This window comes from Anastrepha ludens, chromosome 4 (assembly GCF_028408465.1).
Source record: "Anastrepha ludens isolate Willacy chromosome 4, idAnaLude1.1, whole genome shotgun sequence".
In the NCBI taxonomy this organism is placed as follows: Eukaryota; Metazoa; Arthropoda; class Insecta; order Diptera; family Tephritidae; genus Anastrepha; species Anastrepha ludens.
Genome location: NC_071500.1, coordinates 114,405,333 through 114,418,413, shown reverse-complemented (window position 1 = coordinate 114,418,413; position 13,081 = coordinate 114,405,333). Strand labels below are relative to the sequence as shown.

The following is a 13,081-nucleotide window of genomic DNA, read 5'->3' as shown; positions in this document are numbered from 1 at the left end:
GATTAAAACAAAAATGCATAAGTTTTATAAACGATTATGCGCTCGTACAAATTGTAATACTAAATCTGACTCATTATCAGGGATCAGACACTTTCGAGGCAACTTACTACGAGAAACGCAGTTACGAACAAAATAGCTGCAGTGAAATGGCGTAAAACAACAAATAATAACTAAATGTAAGCAAATAATATTTTGTTATGCCTTTGATATTTATTTGCTCTTAATTAAGCGTAGCTACAAAATTAAACAATTCGTAGACTCCTCTTGTATTCGCTAGCATGAATGAGAATCTCGTTCAGTGTGTAATTGGCGTAACGTACCAGGCCAGGTTTGGTGTAAGCAACTGATTCTTGTGCTGTGTAATTGGCGTGAATGGCAAATTCTACTTTTGCTTTCCGACTGCTTAAGCTTTATTAAGAATAGTTTTTGATTTTTATTGTTATTTTTATGGCCTGATAATTTAAAAATGAAAGAAATCTGATGGTGCGATGTGGTGATTTTCGATATAGGCGCCATAACTCTCAACTCTTTACACAACTAATGTTTTTCCAATTATTCAACAAATATAATAATTTGACCTTGATAATGTGGTCAATTTGTCAGTAGTTCGTTTTGTTTTGCTTTGTTTCGAGGTTCTGTTATGCAGAGAGGCATTTCACTCAATACTTGAGAGACTTTTGCTGATCTGCAGTGTTGCCAGAAAAATTTTGCTTAAAACTTGTAAAGTGAAGATATATAAAATATTAAAAAAAAAAACACAAGTAAACAACAAAAATTAAATATTTACTAAAAATGAGCGAGTCTCGTAAATGGTATCTTTAAAGCAATCTTTTTTTATGTGTAGAAAGAAATGCCCATTTTAGTCAAACTTAAAATATTTTTTCTTTTTTTTATTTATTAGACGCAATACCTCCAGTCAACATTTTTAATGCTTTCATATTGAAAAGTGGGAAAATATTTTAAAACGTACCTTTTCAGTATTTTCTTATTAAAACTTTTCTTTTTAGTAAATTAGAAATAGTATTAATAGCACAGCCAAACCACTAAACTTATACCTATTTTGCCAATATACCATTAACGTACTTCTATTGTTGAGGGATGTTTAGGGATTCTATTTATAGTGCATCAGTTACTATGCAATTTTTGTTATTTTTATTCTGGACCATAATTATAGCTATAAAAAATAAACACCCAACGGGATTATGCGTTGAAAGTTTGCAACAAGTTGCAACAACGAGTGCACGACTACAAGTGGACTTTTTGCTAGATCGACTCAAGCTAATATACGCTTGAGCTCACATAATTAAGTCACTTTATGATTTAACAATATCCGCAATACATATTTTGTTTTGTTTATTTTTTATAAAATTATATAAAATTAATTGTGTAACAAAAACCTTACAAATCAAAATTCCCTACTTTGTAAAAAATTCGGAAAAATGTAACAAATTTCAAAAAATAGTCATTCAATTTTTCAACTCTTAAATGAGAGTATTAAGAAAACATCAGGGTAGCCCAGAGATAGTTTTGAGACATAGAAGTTGAAAAATATAGTACACCACTCTATGGCACCCCCCTTGACGTCGAACTTGACAGGGAGCTTACGGTGAACCAGAGCTTAGGTGAAGTTAGGCGGTCACGCTCGTTTGCTAAAATAGTTGCTTCCGCTAGGGAATTAATTTTTTTGAGTTTTCCAACGGGTATGATGCACGCCGCAGTAGAAGCAGACCTTGGGGTAAGCGCGTCGGCTTAGGCACACTTTAGTAACTCGGAATGAGTCGGGTTTTTCCCAACCCAGTAAAATATCACGGCTTAGTGCGTTGAACCTCACGCCTCGATGATATGATGATTATGCCTGCTGTTTGTTTTCATTTTACCAATGAATATTTCCAATTAGCTATTAATTCGATATTACTTCACGATCACTCCTGATCATTGCCAGATCACTTAATATCACCACGCTTTTACACTTTTTTATCATCAATTCACAACAGCAACATATTCATTTTGCATTGCGCTGAAATTAATTTTCCATCTCATCTACATAATTGCTGGCTGGCGTTTCGCATAGATATGTATGTGTGTGTGTATAATATTTAGCTTGATTTGTTGATATCATTAAAATTAAAGTCTCTTGTCCGATCATTTGAGCATTCAATTGTCAGGTTGTTGCAATTTTCATTGAAGCCATAAATTGATCGTTCACCTGTTCAACGTTTATGCGGCCAAACAAGTGCACACATACATAATTAACGTACATACACACATATGGGCTTACAAATTTGCGTTGGAGTATTGATTAGCCGATCGTTTGAACGCATGATCGTTGAGGCCGTGAGCGTGCCGCTTTACAGTTTTCTTATCGTCGGCTGGTTAGCCAAATTGTTAGTGAACTAATCGAATTCGTTACTTCCTCCTCGCTCGCCAACAAAACTTTTGCACTCTTTCCATAGTCCAATATACGCATAAATACATACTTTTATATGATTGTATGTATGTGGTTGTGTTTATTGTATTTGTAAGTAGTTTTCTGTCTGCTCAGCTGATCGATAATGCTTGTAGTTTTACGTTTTTTTATGTTGCTGTTTTTGTGTTTGTGCGTCCATCACAGGTTGTTTATTATTCATAAACCAGGGACAACGATCATCAGCTGTTAATAATTGACTTAATTATGTTTGCTTGCGGTTGTGAAGTGTTCGCTCAGCTGCCTGCGCTGATAATGGCATAAAAAGCGTTTGAAGAGGGGCTGAGTTGAAAGCGTTGCTCGCGTGGCGGCTATTTATAGTTAAGGGGTTTGAGATTTTCAAGTGCTTGTTTGTCTATATTTCTTTGCAATAATATGTTTCTGATTTTTTTGACTTGTAGTGTATATATTTGCATTTTGAGTACACATACACATACAAATATGAATGTATAAGGCACTTAATTTACCAATCAGTGTGCTTTCAAGAAGCCGAGGCCGCTATTACTATCTAAATTCCTGGGTGTGATAGTACTATGTGTCAAAAAGAAATGAGTCATCATGAGGTGTTAACATAATTTTTCTTTAAAGATTAAAGCATTTGGAAAGGACGGGCAGATACTACGGCGTGCTTATGATTTTCGCTCTATTTAGCTCATATATCTTAGCATGTAATAAAAGTTAAATTTCTACATAAATATAATTTTTTTCGAATTTGTTTTGTGTATTTCAAACTATTTTTCATTTACAGTTTTCTTCTATCATACACTTCTCTGCATCAGTTTTTGCTATCTACAACCATTTTTCTAGCTACAACTGTTAACAATAAATTAACGTCGGGACTTTTCTCGCGCCTGTTGTCACACGCGCAGCTAACCGATACTTATAAACTGAATACGTGCAATATTTTCCCAAAATAAGTTTCTTTCACATACATACGTACATACATGCATTGTTAACACAAGGATATAAAAATATATTTTCTACTGAATCAAAATTGTACGCGCCCAAGCGACATGTGCAGAATTCAACGATCACGCTGCTGATTCGTGTTTTAAACTTATAAACGCAAAGAAATATAAGCAATGCGTGTCGTGCCGCTGCGGGCAGGATTCACGCAATTAAAAAAAAAAAAAAAAAATTATAGGCGTATTAGAGTATTTTTTGTTTGTAATCCTTTGAAATAATTTGTTTGTTACAAAAAAATTTTACGTCGCATCAACTTGCAGGATCTGTTTGATTTTCATTCGCTAACACTCTTTTTTTTTCCTTTTTTTAGAAATTCACGCCAAAAGCCTTTACACACGTACCGTATTTTATTGAGTTTCGTTGCTGGTAAATTTTATTTGAGTGCAATATTTTGATTTTATTGGTTTTTTAAGTATTTGATCGCAGCCGATCTTTTGTTTGTCTGATTTTGTTTTGTTTTGATTTGATTTTCAACCGCGCGCGTTTCCTGCACCAGCGTGTACATTCGCTACGGTGTAGAGCAGACGAATGTTCAATTGTTTTGCCGGTGACTCGCCACCAAAACTAACTCAAACGTACAAAATTTACTCGATCGACTAATCAACTCAACAGCCAACCAATACGCACGAACATCCGAGAAACAACTATCGAGCGCCAACAATCGTTCGCTTTTACTCACTGTTGTTGGGTAGCGAACGTTGGGAATATTGACATGCCGTGCACACTCGTTCTCGCTTTCAGGGTGTTGCTAGACTGAGTACTACAAGAGGGCAACAAGCAGCTGCTGCAGTTGTCAAATCATGTTTTGGGGGGCAAGAGGGCTGCCAACAAGTAGTCGAAACCCCAGCAGGCGAGAGAGTCGTGGTCCGCTCTAGCAGAGAATTACGAACACATACACCCAAGTTCAAAATAATAGAAGCGCGACGAACTTTTGACTAATGGTTTTGTATTTAATGTTTTTATTTAGTTAATTAATTAAATTTTTTGCATTTAATTATGTTATGTTATGTATATATAAAATTATAGTTCATTCTATAATAAAAACAATTTAACCGAAAACTTTAACCTTTGTACGAAATTCACAAAAATGTAACAAATATAAAAAAAAAATACATAAAAGTTTCCAACTTCTGCCATATTCTGCCATGAAAAAACACCATTTACATATCTATATATTGTAGAAACGTATAAGTACTTGTTAAAAACGCATACATTTTAATATTGTATATTTTAAATTATTACTTTTTAATTAATTGCATCCATTGTTTTATCCCATCACTACTATCCCTGTTGTAACAAATATTGTTGGTGCTGCTTTATGCAGCTCTGTACATTGAGTAAATTGAGAGAGAGCTCAGAAACTAAATGTATATATGTGTATGTGTAATTATGCTTATTGGTTGCCTGTGTCTCTTTGCATACCTATGAGTGTATATTTGAGCATTCATTTATATGCGAGTGTAGTTAAGAGTACTTGGTGGACTTGAGCGGAGAAAGAATGCAGCCGAGTAGGTATACAACAAATCACATTTTTACAGTTACTCAAAGAGTGATCATGTGCAAACTATACTTTCAAAACGTTGCTTAGGGCCAATTTTCATGTGGTAGTTTAAACGTCCGATTTTGCACTATGCTCGAAGTGTGTAATAATTCACTTCAAACCAATAAACACCAAAGGTTGCTACGCGCTAATAACGACGTTTGCAATGAGTAGCCGGTTTAAGATTCAGATTTTCCATTTGAACACCATCCCATAGGTGCTAAAGATGTTGCTGGCAGCAAGTGATTGGTTTGTTTCATCCTCGAAACTATATCAACAGCAAAATTGAATCAAATGTTCGCTAAAATCTTGATCAATAGTAAATCCATTGCTTAATGTGCAAGATTGAAAGTATTGATTATCAATCTCAAAAAATTTATTGAGTTACTACATTTTAAATTTAAATGCTAGTGATATGCAAACGCTCCGGCCTTGAAAGTATTCGATGCGGTACCAGCTGGTGGTAGCAGAGGAAGAGGAAGGCCTCCTCTGCGTTGGAAAGATCAGGTGGAGAAGGACTTGGCTTCACTTGGTGTGTCCAACTGGCGCCGGTTAGCACGAGAAAGAAACGACTGGCGCGCTTTGTTAAACTCGGCCAAAATCGAGTAAGCGGTTATAGCGCCAATTAAGAAGAAGAAGAAGATATGCAATTTAGAACAGAATTGGTTTAAATAGAATTTAAGTATTAAATTTTTCTCACACACAGGTATATCTGAGCATCATCAACATTCGATCAATACTTTTAGCCACTGTACGTATTTACATGAGTGTGTGAGCGATCGTCAAGCTGCTGGAGAATGCATTGCAGCAGGCCTTACATTTTATTTCACTTTTTGCGTACGTGACCAACTGAGGACTGCCATATCAACGAAAATATAAATGGAAGAGAGTATAGTATATACGCCCTTTTTTCACGTATTGCATTTGGGGTTTGGGGCGATGTAATCGCATGTGGAAATGCCACCGGGAATAAATATCAATAAGAAAATTTTTAGAATGAAACAAATTCATAAACAAGGAATTATGGCTTGTGGCAGCAGTTGGTCGTCTGGAAATTTAGGCTTAACATATAAAAAGTTATATATGTATGTATGTCTGATCCCAATAACGTTTGCAGTGGTGGCCAAATTATATTTAACTTTCTCTGTTATGAAATAATTGGATATTTTTCTAGTTAAATTTTGTAGAATGTTGATTGGAATTGAAATTATTTTAGTTTACTATGGGTACTTTTATTTAATGTTTCTAATTAAACTAAATCAACAATAAAATAAAGGGAAATAAATTACTTTGTTCTTTGCTGTTGGCAGCCCTGTATTTGATATCAACCGAGGAATTAATATCGAGCACGCCGATTTAAGTGGTGGCTGATATGTGCCATTTGCCGGCAATTGTTGTAGTTGTTGCTATTGGTGTTACTTGCCGCTACGCTACGCCACGTCTTGCTGCAGTAATTTATGAACTGCACTGATTATAGACTGTGGTGAGCGTTAACAGTTTACACAAATATACATATGTACATACAATGGGTTATTTTAATTTTACAATTGCATATGAGAGAAACTGTGTTTGCACACACTCATACATATATACACTTATGTGTAGGGAATAAGAGCCGCTACACATTCTCATTACGAGTATTGAGCGACTGTTTCTTCTATTTTTCCTCCAACAAACAGGCAATTCCTACTCCTCAGCCTCGAATAAACAGCTCGTTGGGTGGACCGCGGAGAAACCAACAAATCAAGTCTTCCCCACCGAGGGGTAAGCCAACAACATAGGCAACCGGTGCTGTAAGGCCCATCTATGTATGTACAACTTTGGCGTTGGGCTGGTATTAGCGTTGCTTTGACAACTTAGCAAATAAAATGACTGCAAAAAATTTTGACCCGGGTTAAATTTAAATAAGTACAAATGTAATAAATGCAGTTTTTATTGTAAATAATAAATTTTACTAACTCAGCCATATTTCAGCTTAAAGCTTTTGCCGCCTTTTGAGGGAACTGTAGTTCAGGTTAAACTCCTATTTTTCCTGAATTGACCTCATGTGAAGGTGCCGCGTATGACATTAACCGACACCTATTCACATGTCCCTTTAAACATCTCACTTAACAACCAACAGCATGTTTCTTGGGCGTACCGTTAGACAAGATAGACGATGGCAGACTCAGAGCAGTCGGTTCTACGTTACCGGAACGATCCCGATTTATATCCGACCAAAGACTCTCAGTCCAGCAGAATTCCTCGTGCATGTAAGGGGAATGTCTATGCTGCTACAACAACAACAACATGACGACTGGCGACTATACTTTACCGGCTGGACTTGATGAATTGCTACAACAACAATAACAGAACTCGAGCTTCTAGCGAAGCGAACGCCAAAGCGGCGCAAAGGTTTTCTGTAGATGGGCGTTTAGTTTTGCCCCAAGCTTTGCTTTGGACTGCACCGTGTTGCGCGTTTCAGTCGAAACAACAATCTTAAATATCACGAATTTCAAAACAGTTCCGCCCCACACAAAAAAAAAATAATTACCGAATTTATGAAGTTATATAATTATTGTTATAATTTTGGAAAATGGCGATGTGCCGGCATTACATGGAAGTTAACATGCATTTAGCTGCGCTGCTCCCACGGTTTTAGCACGTCTAGCATCGTATAGTGTAACGGGATACATTTAATTCCATCACATATTGCCAACTGCATTCTATAATGCACCCGGGTGAAATCAAGGCCAAAGCCGGGCTCAGACAACAGGTTGTAAACAGGTTATGCAAGAACTGCGTCATTGCTGGCGAACGAAGGTGGCAAGCAAGCAACGGCCACAATGCAACGGCAGTCGAGTTCGGGACGGGTTGCTGGAAGGAAAGCACAATTAGGTTTAAGACTAAAATTGTAAATAAAGTTTAAGAGTGGATCTTTAATAACTTGTGTGTTCTTTTGGGCGGCTGGCCCATTAATTTTTTTTAGTGTAGGGGATTTGAAACTTGGATGTAAGACACATTTTTATGTGTATCTGATTGAGGGGTATATACATACATACGTAAAATTACATATATTTATATAAGTATGTGCTTATGTAAAAGCAAATTATACATATTCATATTCATAGTCGTATTTCCAAAACTTTTCAAAACTTTCTTTAGTCCGAATGTCTTTTCGGTACAATAGTACTCGATTGGCAAAACTATAACCACCCAGCGCAGTTGATAAAATTGAGTCTACTTGAATTGATTAGCTTCTGTAAAGCTCTGCTCTGCTCTGATGTGTCTTTTATGCCCTTTCACTTCCTTATTAACGCTGAACAGCTGTAGATAAAGTACCGTGAAATATATATTTTATATACAATAAAATATTTCCGAAGTGGTATCTAGACCACGATGCCTAGTAAGAATAAAGAAAGTACCTGCCACGTCTGGCTTACACTAAAAAATCTTCTGATCTCCTTAGGTCACATTACTTATTTTTGTTGTTGTAGCAGTCCATATTGCTATAGTTATGGTTGCTTGGGTTAGTGCTCACCACTTCCTGACTAAAGGGCATCTTCCTTCTGTTATATCACTCTGAAGGAATTTGTTTATAAAAACGCGAAACAAGCAACATCTTTAAAACACTACGCTAAAAATACTATACTGTTTATAATTAAGAAGAAAATTATAATAGCCTCTAATACTTTCCTCGGTCAAATGTTATCTGCGCAGTGCTGAATTAGTTCGTAGGAACTGATTATCAACCTTGCTTGTGACCGAACTCGCTGACTTTGCTCTAATTAGCTAATCAAGCGAATGGTAATAAAACACATAACACTTGGCGATGATCTTAAGAACTTTTGCATATTTAAATATGTACGTACTTTTCTTCTTTTTTGCAGCTCATTCACCAAGTGGGGTTGTGTGCCTCTTAGCACCTCACAGTCCGATGGTCGTAGGTTCAACAACAACGCTTTTGCAGGCGAAAGACGAAAACAATAGCCGTCAGCCTTTTGTAGACGGCGGTAATCTTCAAATAATGTAGGTTTTTCTCAGCAGAAAAACTTCTAACAAAAATCGGATGCAGGCCACGCGTAAAATTGTGGGGCCTACTATTTGTGGGAAGCAAATTAAGAAGTTCGGCCCCAACCTGTTGGAGTTGTAGTCTACAAATATTGCATTATTAATAAAGTCAACGAACTAATGGGACATTTTTTGTAATATTGTTTTTTAATTTTCATATTTTAACCATCGGTATTTATTACGAACTAAGGACACTTCAAACAGATTATATGCAAGCTATATTTGAACATTTGTATGTTTATGTGAATGAGAATAAATAGCTTTCCAAGTTTTAGTGTGGCTTACTGTGTTCGATCAATTAAAAATTCTAATTTTAGTTCGCGTTTTACATGAAAAAAAAAAAAAAATCTTAACAGGAAACAGATACCCGTAAACAATTGATGTTAAAGTGCTTGGAATTGAAGCATACATACTCACTCATATCTTCTATATTCACATATTTAGCTGTGCTTATTGTGGAATATTGCCATGCACAAGCGTGGCGTGATCTATCATAAAAAAGTGGTGTTTCAAAAAATAGTAGGATTAGTAGAATCGCCTTACGAGCATTCAGGGAGAAGTAGTATTAGTAGTATTAAAATTATTTTAACATACACACTTTTTTCATAAAGCATTAAACACAATTAAAATAAAATAGAAACGACTGAAGCGAGCAGAAAATGCAAAATTAATCTGTTTTCAAAACACTTTTTAGGCTGATAACCAAGAAAAAATCTCATTTATTACCGCGCTTCGAATTCAGTCGAGTGTGGAGAGAAAATGCGATTTAACGCCAACACTTCAGCGTGAGGCCGCTCGGCGGCGGCAAAAAATGGGACGATATAAGCCGGTTAAAACATGACACCCTGAGAAAAATAATGTCGCGCCACGAACCAGCAGCCAAATAGACGAGCTGACTTTGCTGTAAATACTTACAGCAAACTGCAGCAACAAGAACCTACAACAAGCACATACAACAGAATGAGTGTTGTCTGCAACAATTGACTTTCATTACTGTGCATGGGCCAATTGGTGTTAAACGCGTAGCTGTTGTTGTAGGTGTAACTGCTGATGCGGAAATCGAGCCAGTTTCGTATTGAAAATAGATGTGGGTATGACGATAACAACAGCCAATTCGACGAATAGGCGAGTTACCACCAACCGAACGCAACAAACAGTCAAGCAACAAATAAATGCCACCAAACATGAAATGAAGTCAAACAACCAACAACCACGAAAACAAAAAACTACTGACAATATAAATGACACTCCAAACACTCCAAATAGCCCGAAATGAACTGGGTTTGTCGCTGCAGTTTAAGTGAATGAAAGAAAAGAGAGAATATAATAAAAAGGAATTGAAAAATCTACATAAATAAATTAAGTATTAAAAAAACAACATAAAAAAATTACTGTCATGCATTTCATTGTATGATTTTCTAAATTTTCTATTGCTATACATTTTATAAGAAAAAAAACAAAAACAATGAAAATATGTTGGCTTTTATTTTATTTCCATAGCGCGTTGCTTTAGCTTTTGCAGTCCAGCCTTTCAGCCAACTCTCGCCGGTGGCATAGTGCAACGGTATGTAAATCAGTGCGTTGTCGTATTTTTAGGTTTTCCGATAAATCTGCCTCCATCTGTCGGGCGTTTCAATGGCGCTGGGGCTGGAAGGGGAGGCTGGAGTGGCGTTGAAAGGCCACGCCGACAAAAACGTGGCTGCAGTAAGCAAAGTTGTTAAAAATATTTTTGTCTTTGGAAATAAAAAGGACTATTTTGGTGTTGTTGTTGCCGCTCTGATTGCCGCTTCTAAACGTGTTGTGCTTGTTTTTGTTGGGTTTTTTCTGTAATAGCCGTTGTTATTGCACGCATGCAGGTAAATTTCGTATGCAACAAGGCATGTCGCTTGTCAACATTTCAGCGCGACAAGATTTCCATACAAAACACACACACATGCACACATGTAGACGTGTGCGCGTATAAACCACATGCATGCATGTACTCGCATTGTTAAACCTACTCACACCTATGCACATCCGTACGTACATGCTTCTATATGCATAAGTGTCAACGCAACTACTTGTACACACATATTATATACAGACATACTCGTACAATTGAATTGATTATTCACTATTGCTCCAGCCACAGAAGACGATATTTGATGCAGCGTGCGACTCAATTTTACGACCAACATACCTAATAATCAAAACTTCAACACTGCAACAGTGTAACAAGAACAATTAACATTGAGCACAAAAACAAAGAATCAACAAAAAGTGTATCTTCACCATTAACTATTTTGGTAATTAAAACCAACGGGATGCGGCAACGAAATTAAAAATACATTCACAAAATGTCACCATTTTCAAATGCATTTAAGTTATATAGCCCTCATTAAAGTGAAGGGTATACTTGTTGTATTTTGAGTGCATACCAGATTTTGTACCTTTGCATAAGTAGCATTTTCTGCAGCCGAAGACAATGACGTCCTCACTGGCTTTGTCGTTGCTTTTGTGTTGCTTAAATTACCTATGAATTTAAAGAGTCTGTACTCATTGTTAATGGAGTGACACTCTAAAGGCCATCAAAGCGCCAATAAGGGTTAAAGCGAGGTGATCTAAAATGCGAAAAGGAAAAAAGTTTGGAAATGTTTCTTGATTAATTCGGTGAATGCATACACATGTACATATATACTCGCAGATGTGGCAAAGACAAAATGTTCTATTTGTCAAGAATTGTGCGGTCACAACAGAAACTCCGATCTAAATTTCAAAGTGTACTTGACTTGACCGTTTTTGGTTCTGCTCGTACCTCAATTGGAATGCTACAATGATCCAATTCTGAAATCAGGTTAGCGCTATAAAAGAAAAACATATCTTTAATGATCTCTGTAATCCTAAAAAAGCAGATTTACTCGTACGTATGTCGGCTCATCTGACAGAAACGTTGGTCCTCAGAAGGCTAAATTATTAGTCAACCTCGATTCCTTGACAACCTTGCCGAATTCCATGAAAGAATTAGGAAAACTGACCGCCGTAATTCGGCTATCCGTAAACACCAACTTTGAATGGCTCGCTGAAGGACCTCGGTCGGTATCTCATGAATTACTAAAAGTCCAAAGGTGTGATATCATACGATCTTGGTGGCCAACCCACAGGTCCGAGACGACAGATAATTGAGCGCCGAAAGGACGACGCAGTAAATCCATTGTTTCCCGGGCTCTATGGCAAGTAGCGTCAAATGTTGTGGTGATCACGGGCTTCAATTTCCGGCATCAAAAAGTCGTATATCATTGCGCAACATTGCGCCATTCTCTGTTACATTGGTTTAACGATTTGCAAACGTTGTTGAAGCGGAAGTCTCATGTCAATGTCAAGTCCACGATAAAATAGCAATGGATACTGGAAAAAAGTCTGAAAAATAGTCATCCACAGTAGTTTGCGGAAATCTTTTTCCCGCCAGCCGTTTTTTCAATTGGGAACTATTAGAAGTACGAGGGAACCAAGGGAGCCAAGTCTGGAGAATAGGGGGATATGAAACGAGTTAGAGCCCTATTTGCGTTAATTTTACGACTACAGTTGCTGAGGCGAGAGCTGGTGCGTTGTCGTGATGGAAAAGAAAAATCACTCGACTTTCTCGATTCAAACGAATGCCAAACACAAGAAATAAAGCGATCTGGCTGAAACTTGGTGTGTGTTCTTGCAAGAGATGCTACTAACTAAAAATAACCTCGATACGCGCCAGTAGTGCCATCTCTGTCTGGTTCGAAAGCCCTAGGCTCAGCAGTTTAAGATCATGGGGATCCAGAGTATACACTACGATATTTTTTATGCCCAGTCGGAAGGTAAACCTAGGGCTTGTATCCTCGTTAGGAATACTATTAATGCGTTTCAGACTTCTCATTTCAGCTCCCCAGATGTGACAGTGGTACGAGTAGAAACATCTAGTGGCCGTTACTACTATTTGGTTTCTGCATACAGGACCCACGAAAATGCAGCGCCTCCTGAGGAAATGGGGTGTTTGGTGGACTCACCTTTATTTAATACAGAGGCCATCCTCGCCGACGGCGACGATAATG

At 37.1% G+C, this 13,081-nt stretch overlaps 1 protein-coding gene across 2 annotated transcripts in view; it reads right to left on the bottom strand.

The window, feature by feature from the left end:
* Nucleotides 1–4,165, bottom strand: part of LOC128860677 (protein phosphatase 1 regulatory subunit 3C) — a 34,043-nt gene extending 29,878 nt beyond the window's left edge. Inside the window, exon 1 of one of the 2 annotated variants that reach the window (XM_054098335.1) lies at nt 3,772–4,165. The gene's annotated coding sequence lies outside the window, so the exon portion shown is untranslated. Of the gene's footprint in view, nt 1–107; nt 576–3,771 lie in introns of those variants that run through there. The other variant, XM_054098334.1, reaches the window with a different exon arrangement.
* Nucleotides 4,166–13,081: the final 8,916 nt, after the last annotated feature.